The sequence below is a fragment of the Nannospalax galili genome, unplaced genomic scaffold (genome assembly GCF_000622305.1).
Source record: "Nannospalax galili isolate Female #2095 unplaced genomic scaffold, S.galili_v1.0 scaffold412, whole genome shotgun sequence".
Classification (NCBI taxonomy): Eukaryota; Metazoa; Chordata; class Mammalia; order Rodentia; family Spalacidae; genus Nannospalax; species Nannospalax galili.
The window spans coordinates 1,400,033-1,409,773 of NW_008331547.1; positions in this window are offsets into that span (position 1 = coordinate 1,400,033).

Sequence of the window (9,741 nt, forward strand, 5' to 3'; positions counted from 1 at the left end):
TGGAATGTGGGCATACAGAAATGCTGGGTCACCTACCTAGTGATGGGCCAACTCTGTTAAGTTCTCACAGAAGCAGAGAAAGGAACCCCAGGAAAGGGGCCACTTGGTGCTGAGCACTGACTTGGGAGGAAACTGTCTGGTGGTCCTAACAGACTACAGATGCCCTGGGACCTATTGCCCTCCAAGCTGGCAAGGATTCTATATGCCTCTGCTTTAGATCCCTTGCAATCCCCTCACACTATACAAAACCCAGGCAGAGTCGTTAGGAACAGGACTGGCCCCATGAAGTGGGATGACCTGGACTCACAAACTCTAGAAACATAGGTTAAGGATGTTGAGAGCACCGTCATCACACTTAGTTAGACAGATAAGAAAACAGTGCCCAAAAGGTGAATGGCATTGTGCCCTTCCCCTCCTCAAATTACATCATTAAGAGTTAGAAACGCAGGGGCTGGAGCAAAATCTCTGCAGCTAAGAACCTGTGTAGCTCTTGTAGAGGACCCGAGTTTGGTTCCCAACACCTGTGTGGGGCAGTTCACAACTGCCTGTAACTCCAGCTTCAGGACGCTCAATGCCCCTGAACTTTGTGAGAATTGATGAATGTGAACCCAACACCTACTGCTCCTTACTCCCTTCATAGTCTCCTATCACCCCAAATTACCATGCACACGCACATACACACACACACACATGATTAAAAAGAATGCATTTAATCTTAAGAAAATGAATTACAAAAGTATTTGCTAGCAAAACTCACCATCCCAGTACCTGGCATGCAATCCCAAGGTGTCCTCCCTTGTACACACTCTCACACATTGGTCTGGCTTGGATCTGAGCACACTAGCTGAAGCCTTTCCTATCTTCTTAAAGGGGACCTCCATCAATCCAAACTATGAAGCTGTGGAAAGCAAGCTTGCAGACGTGGGGTTTTCCTTTTAAGTCCATGTTTTTCATGTGAAAATATTCAAGACTCTGAAATTACAAATTAAGTGTGTGTGTGTGTGTGTGTGTGTGTGTGTGTGTGTCTAGATGCAGCCATTTCCTTAGAAGCATTTTTACTTGTCTGTTTATGTATTTTCAGAAGATCAAAATAATTACCCAAATCGTGGCTTCCCAGGAAGCCGGGGTCTTGACCCTGGCTTCTTCTGAGTTGTGGCAATCCTGTAACACCAGACTATGGTGTTTATAGCAGGAAAGACACCACTGTACACATTGCAGGTGAGATGGAAACATTTCCTGTGCTGGCTGGAGAGACGGCACAGCCCTTCAAGGCTCAGACTTACAACCAAAAATATTTCATATATCAATTAATTTTCAATCACAGAGTTAGCCTAAAAAATAAGGGAATTTTGACAGAAATTCAAGACATTTTTAAAAGAGCTCTTAGAGAGACAAATAGCCATTGACAATAAAAGGAACTAGTAACTGTAAGCTGGAGTCCACTATGATCACAGACTCTTCTGCGTTACAAAGAAGCTGGAATTCTCCTTCTAAGACATACATTTCATTTTTATTTTGTGTATGAATGTTTTGCCTGCATGTATGTAAGTGCACTGTGTGCATGCAGTGCCTGTGGAGGCCAGAAGAGGGTTTCAGATTCCCAGGAACTTGAGCTACAGACTCAAGTGAGTCACCATGTGGGTTCTGTGAGCTGACCCTCACTGCTCTTAACTGCTGAGCCATCTCTCCAGCCCCTAAATCATTACTTTTAACAACCATTTTTACTTCTAAAGAGGCTAGGTATTTTGAAAAAAAAATTGGTGGGGGTCTTTTCTGCTTCTTAAAGCAGAAAATAAATAAATAAATGTTAAAGAAATAAATGTTGCCCTACTAAGTGACAGAAAAGCCTGTGTTCACATACTTTTAGGAATATTACTTACATCCTTCCCATTGGAGCTGTGTTGGCAAGAAAAGGAATCTAGGGCTGGGGCGCAAGCATGAGGACTTGAATTTGATTCCCAAAACCCACATAAAAAAGCTGGGTGTGATGGTGTGCTTGTAATCCCAGCTCCAGAGAGGCAGAGACAGGCAGGTCCCTGGGGCTCACTGGCCAGCCAGCCTAGCCTACTTGGTGAGATTTAGGACAGTGAAAGCCCCTGTCTAAAGAAATAAAGAAATAAATGATGGATGGCTCCTAAAAACATACCCGTTTGTCCTCTGGCCTTCACACACACGCACACGCGCGCGCACACACACACACACACACACACACACGCACGCACGCATGCACACATATACACACCCCCACTCCAGCACACATGAACACACACACATGAACATACACATGCACATATGCATGCATGCACACATACACACACCCCACTCCAGCACACATGAACACACACACGCATGCAAGCACACACACACACACACACACACACACACACACACACAGACACGGGAATCCATTCATCAGTCCAACCATGTATGCTGGAAATTCATTCTAGGCAGAGCTGATAGAACAGAAAAAGGCCCCATTGTCTCATCCGGAGTTCCCGTGGTGTCCTGGGAAACCACACTCAAGGGGCCTGGCTTGCAACTGTGACTTCAGACCTTTTTGATGTGCTGACAGTGAAGTTTCCTGGTCTCTGCTCATCTGCAGGGCTGGCCCTCAGCAAAAGCATCACAAAGAAGTTTGCCTCCATTAGTCTCTGCAACCTTTCCAGCTTTGGGCCTCTGAAAATTGAGTCTGACAGCCATTGAGTTTGTGGTTCTCAAATCATATTGCCTGTCTGGCTGTAAAATTCTCCTTTTAGACTGCCTTTCCTAGCTGACTGACCTCACCAGCGCCCCCTCTGGGTCACTTCCATGCTATGGCGTAGATCTTGTATCTTATCTCAGACATTGGTGTCTTTGGAAACCAAAACAGATGCATTTCCTCCTTCAAAGGTACTGAAAAGTGTGGACTATATTGCTAACTGTAGAATCAAAGGCCTTATCAAACAGTAACACCATCAATACATGGTTTGAAAAGGGGGACACCTGTTTGCTCATCTACAACTGTAAACCGAGGTACTAGGCATTTTCCTCCAACCTGAGGCAATGTGTGAGAACAAGTGAACAATCCCATCTCTCAAATAGTGACCTGGTTACCATAGAGCATCCACAAATAGGCACTTAAGTCTGCGGACAAGGCTTGTCTCAGTATTAGTATGTTTATATGACGAATCGATCTACTTAGCACTGAAAAAAAAAGGCTAAAGAGAAGTTCAGTTTCCACATGCAAAATGTTTATTGTTTTTTTTTAAAAAAGTGCAGATGTTGCTTGGCTCACAGTTGCAACCAGGCATGTAAGAGATCACTTTACACCGGGACTCCCACAAGGCCCTCTGTGGAACCAGGAACCACGGGCTCAGTTTTCATAGAAGCCAGAGAATTGGTTCAATCCCTTCTATACAACTTGCAGAACTCTGGTTAATGCAAAACATCTTGCTTTGAGATCAGAAAATAGCAAACATAAAATAGCTAAGGCTTTTCATAAAATATTATTCCCTCTCCAGCTTTGTTAGTGGGCACCTAGAATAGCATTCTGAAGCCTTGGAGAGTCTCAAAGCCAAGCACACATTGTGTCCCTTGGTCATGAACAGTCAGTCACTTTCACTTTGATTTTGGCAAAAGGTGGTACTATCCTACCATCCCCACTTTAAGCCTGATGTGTTTGTCCCTACTCAGCTTTGTCCTGCCAGAAAAGCTTTGGCAGTTTTCCGTTTCTGTAAAAGCTGAACAGAATAGGAAGATTCAGTCTGACAGTTAGCGAGTTTGTGGGTTTCAAATCACATTGTGTGTCTTGCTGTAGAATTCTAATATTATAATCAAGACATAATGTTTCTATGAAATCTAATTTTGGCCAACTAGTTACAAGACATGGGCACTGTCAAACAGGAAATTCCATAATTCAAATAGACCCTTTATCCATTTTCTGCATTTCAGAAAGACCTCGATGGGGTTTGAGTTTTTCCAGTTTTCTTCTGTACCCATCGAGACATGGTGTGATGCGCAAAGTCTCTCTCTTGGCAAGGAAATCTGGGCTGTTCTCTTCCACCAGGGAAGGAGACGATCGTTTGAAAGAGACCATGGGTGCTTTCAGGTTTATAGGAAAGTGACTTTGCTAATATGTTCCCTGTTTAGAAAATAACCTAAGCCACCAAACAGCGAAGACAGAGGTGCAGCCTGTCTTTGATGGAACCGGAGAGATGGGTAACTCCATCAATGATGTACAGAGACAACATATAGTGCTAAGCACTCTGCAGAGGAGGGAGACTTGAACTTGGGTGTGGGTATGGACGACAATGCTGAGAAATCAGCCAGCCTGGCTCCCCAGAAATCCAGAGACGAGGAAAACAAGTGGTCTCTTTTGGCACAAGCACACACAGGTGAGGCGCGGGGTGGGGGGAGGGGGGAGGGTATGAGCCGGAAACTGGTTGGAATTTGGTGTGGAAAGCATGGTGATAACCCTCCTTCCCATGCATCCACACTGAGACAGACCTCTAACTGAGGAAAAGGACCCACAAATAACTCCTCGGCCCCACCAAACCCAGAGACATAAAAACTATGCAGAAAGCAAAAGAAAACTGCGGATATTATGTTTAAGAAAAAACAAGAAGATGCTGTTTCAAATAATAAGGTTCAGCAGTCAAAAGCTCCCGGAAATTAAAAATGATAGACAGGGGACTGGAGAGATAGCTCAGCGGTTAAGAGCCCTGGCTGCTCTTGCAGAGGACCCGGGTTCAGTTCCCAGGATCCATATAGCAGCTAATAACCATCAGTAACTCCAATTCCAGGGGATATGAGGCCCTCTTCTGACCTCTGTGGACACCGCATAACACAGGTGCACTTACATACATTCAGGCAATATACTCATAAAATAAAAAATAATAAAGTATTTTAAAATTGAGAGTCAGATATAATGCAGTAAAGCACAGAAAAATAAGGCAGAACTTTAAAGAAATTAAACAGTACAAGAGTCAAAAGAGCAGAAAATTAAGTATTAAATAAGAATGCCCAAAACTTGAATAAGAGTTCCCCCATATAAAATAGAAAACATTAGGAAACATATTTAATAATAATAACACAAAAAAATTTTAGCACTGAAGGAAATGAAACTTCGAATTGAAAATGTTCACCAAGTGAATTTAAAAAACACACAGTGCAAAGGGCGCACTATCCCATTTCAGAACACTAAAACCCAAGGACAGACAGATCCTAAGCAGTCCTTGAAAGAAAAACCTGCCTTGCGTGTAAAGAAGCTGGGACCAGAATAGCCTGGGCACCTTCGCAAAAACAGAAGAAGCTGGCAGAGAAACGCAGGCAGAAACCACGAGGGATCATTCCTCCCACAGCAGCAGCATTTGAAGGAGACTATGAAGCTATCAGACATAACGAATCACCACCACAGCCATACGATCACAGTTCATCACTGAGAAAGCCAGGGCAGGAACTCAGGGCAGGAGCGCAGAGACAGGAGCTGAAGCACGGACTACTGAGCAACACTGCTTACTGGCTTGCTCCTCTGGTCCATGTTCAGCCTACTTTCTTATACAACCCAGGACCACCTGCCCAGGGGTGGCACCACCCACAATGGGTTGGGCCCTCCCACATCACTCAATAATCAAGAAAATGCCTTGTAGGCCTGTCAACAGACCAGTCCAACAGAAAAAATGGCTCAATTTAGGTCCCCTTTTCCCAGCTATATGGAGTTGACGAGGGAAGCTATGCAGTAGAATTTGGAAGTTGATCTAAATTAGTTGATTTTGGGCTCCACAGGTAGGAGCACATTCTGCTGTCGGTCAGCTCAGACCACCTGTAACTCCAGCTCTGAGGGCTCTGACACCCCCTTCTGGCCTCCATGGGTACCTGAACTCCACACAGTGCACATGTTCACACATACACATAAATGAAAGTAAATAAATCTTTAAATTAGTAGATTTCAAGGGAAACAAAAATCCCAATGAGTCTCAAAAAGATAGACCTCAAAAGATAGATTTTTCTGTGGCTTTGAAGAAGTCAGTTGAAGTCAGAGGGTCATATGTGGCAAAAGACATGTGCTGACCTTGAGGAACTGAGAACATTTTACCACTAACAACCTGAAGAAGGCGGGGACCTCAGGAGCACACTAGTTATGAGAATTTGCATCATTTATAAGTGACTTCAAAAATTCTATCCATGATGGTCAACTTGATTATCAACTTGACTGGATTTAGAATCGCCATGGAAACACAACTCTGGGTGTGCCTATGACGGTATTCCCAGAGAGGTTTTACAGAGGGAAGACCTATCTGAATGCGGGGTAGCATCCCATGGGCTGGGGACCTGGTTGAATTCAAAGGAGAAAGGGAGCTGAGCAGCAGCCTCCATCTCTCTCTGCTTCTCAAACGTGAGTGTGATGTGACCAGCTGCCTCACACTGGGGGGAATGACTTTCCCCCACAATGGACTGGGCCCCCTCTTAAACCATGAGCCCAAATAAATCTTTCTTTTCATAAATCGCCACTGTTGAGGATTTTGACATAGAAATTAGAAAATCAACTAATATAATACCAATATATTATTTTTGAAAAAAATTACAGAAATTAGCCACAAGCAGATTTATAGATTCTAGGACTTACGCGAAATGAGGTAATAGAAAGACTTAAGAAAACATTCTGTACAGAGATAGAAATTAAGTTTCAACTGTTGTGAACTGACTGTGCTCAGTGTTGAAGCCTTGACTCAGTGTGGTTAGCAGATGACACTTTAGGGAAACATTAAATGTTAAATTGGTCGTAAGGGTGGGGCCCTGACCACATAGGTTAGTATCCTTTGAGATACAGTGATCACTCACATTCTCTCTCTCTCCTCCCTCCCCACCCTTCTCTCTACACTCACCAAGGAAAGGCCATATGATAGCAGAAGGGAGTTCTCACCAGAACTGAAGCAGTTAGAACCTTGATCTTCTTGGCTTTCCTGGGTCCTCTGCAAGACCAGCCAGTACTCTTAACTGCTGAGCCATCTCTCCTACTGCTGGTGATTTGCCTGAGACAGGGTGTCTTGTAGCCCAGTTTACCTGAAACTCCCTATGTAGGTGAGGATGATCCAAACTTCCGATCCTCCCATTTCCACCTCCTGAATACTAGGATTCTAAGCATGGGCCACCATGTCTGCCTTCTACGGTCCTGCAGATCAAACTCAGGTAAGTGCTAGGTAAGCACTTTAGCAACTGAGATACATCCCCTGGTTCAAAACTTCTTGGTCCTGCAGATCAAACTCAGGGCTTCATGATGCTAGGTAAGCACTTTAGCAACTGAGATACATCCCCTGGTTCAAAACTTCTATTGTTTAAGTCATTCAGTTGTGATATTTTGCTAGAGCAGCCTGACTAACAGGCATCTAATTCTCAGTGTGTTTTGAAGTAGAGCATAACACTTTTTAAGATCATTCTACTTCAATTTAAGGAGTTATTCTAACATAGAAAATACACATACTTCATGGATGAGAACAAATCATCTAAAAGCTTAATATAGTTCAAGAGTACAACTTGAAATTGCTATTGCTAAGTGAACGCGTATGTGTCAGGGAACAGCGAAAGCAGGGAAAGAACAGAAAACATCAGACAAGAACACGCACTGCCAGTTTCAAGAGGGATGCTTGGAATAGCAACACTTATCAGTAAAGGACTAGAGAAAGGAAATGAGAATAATCAGGTTGAATGAATTACATAACAGCCATACATTAAAATGGTATGCAGCCATTTAAATGAAATATTAGCGTCATTTGAAATTATTTTAGAAGAGTAATTGACACCTTAAGAAAACACTAACAGTATTGCTAAGGAGAAAAGGTCACAAAATATTCTGAGCAATGCAATCCAATATGGGAGTGTGTGCGTGTTTATGAGTAAGATCCAGTTTTTCCCCTTATCCAGAACAGATATGTACCATGGGCAGTTTGTTACAACTGTAGTCAGCAATTGCTAAGCCAGCTGCCAATCAAAAGTGGCATTTTCTTTCATCCCACAAATAAGGAAGGTGGAGAGGCTGTCACCTGGCATTAAGCTTCTGGGACCCCCTATCTGGGACCATCTTTCCCCTGTACCCAAAGACAAGGAATCCTCCCATGGAACCACCTAGTAGACAGCACAGACAATCTAGATTGGAAACAGCACCTCCAGGGGTCATTTGGAGAATTATGATGGCTAAGGTATCTTCTTCTCTCCTACCCTGGTCCTCTCTCCCAAAGCTGTGACCCTAAGTAAATGCTAACATTACCACTAAGAAGAAAAGTTTACAAAGAACTATGAACTCACAGAGGTGCACTTGTTCTCTGCCATGAGATGGAATGTTTTGTCAGATACAGAAAAAAGCATTTGGGTGGCTCTTGTAACAAGTTCTCAGAGCTCACACCACCTAAATTCCAACTGTGGTTCTGGGGATGGGCACACCCTCCTCTCAGAATACCAGCATTGGACATGTATAGCTGGCAAAAGCATACTGAAGTGATTTCAAGTTTATTAACAAAAATCAATAAAATCAGCTTAGCTGGTAGAGATACACAGGAGAAAACGTGAGTTATCTGTATTCAAAAAAGTTGATAAACATATCATTGTAACTCACACTGAACAAAACATATAATAAGGAATCACAGAGAATAAGCCATTACATTGAATCACAGCCTCCTCACCCAGTGAGCAATTTGTTTCATCAATAATGCTGTATCTTTTTTGCAAAACCTTCTATAATACTTCTGGGTGTAATAACATGAGGTGTCAGCCTCGAAGCTCCCTAGTTCATAACAATTCTGGAGATGTTTGCCCACTAGGCATTTACCCAAAGCTGAGTTCAGTTTTTGAACATGATCAAGTGAGTTCCATTGGACTGTGTCCCCACCAAAGAGATAATGAAATTCCTAGCTCTCAATATTTCAGAATGTGACCTTGTTTAGAAATAGGATTGGGGAGCTGAAGAGATGGCTCAGAGATTAAAAGCATTGGCTGCTCTTGCAGAGGACCCTGGTTCAATTCCTAGCACCCACATGGCAGGTAACAACCGTCTGTAACTCTAGTTCCAGGGACACATATACATACAGGCAATGCACTCATGCACATAATTTGTTTTAAAGAAAGAAATCAGGTCAGTGCACATTTCTATAGTGAGGTTAGGGCAAGGTCATCCTGGAACACTGTGGACCATCACTTCTATGTGATTGAAGAGGAGGTAAAGCACGGACATATGAATGGAGGACGTGTAGCATCAGAAGCAGAGATTGAAGTAAGGCATGTATAAGTTCAAGAACATCAGGAGCTGCTAGACATTGAGGAAGGACCCTCCCCAGAACCTCGGCCACCATTCTGCTATGGCAGCCCTACTAATACAGGAAATAGGCAACTTAGTTCCAATAATTCTGTTAGTGCAATCAGTCTATCATGCAGTCAATGGTTGGGAATTACAATGAATAATGATATTCACTGAGCTTCCTGTGCATAAATACAACCCAGGGAATGTTTCATTTCCATGAATTAGGGCAGTGAGTTGCCTGCTAGTGGAGATTCTCAAACAGACAGGGCACCCTCATAGAAAAACTGCTTAATGAATTTAATCCTTCTATATGGAGAAATGGACTCTGGAGAGACCTGCAGGTGCCTCACCCAACTCCAAGTCTTGACCCAGAAGAAGTATGCAGAGTCTATGTGGGTTCAGACTAAGTCTTTCTAGCTATGTGTTCAATAAAAATATAAATGTTTATCAAGTTGTACAAGAAAGTTCAGCAT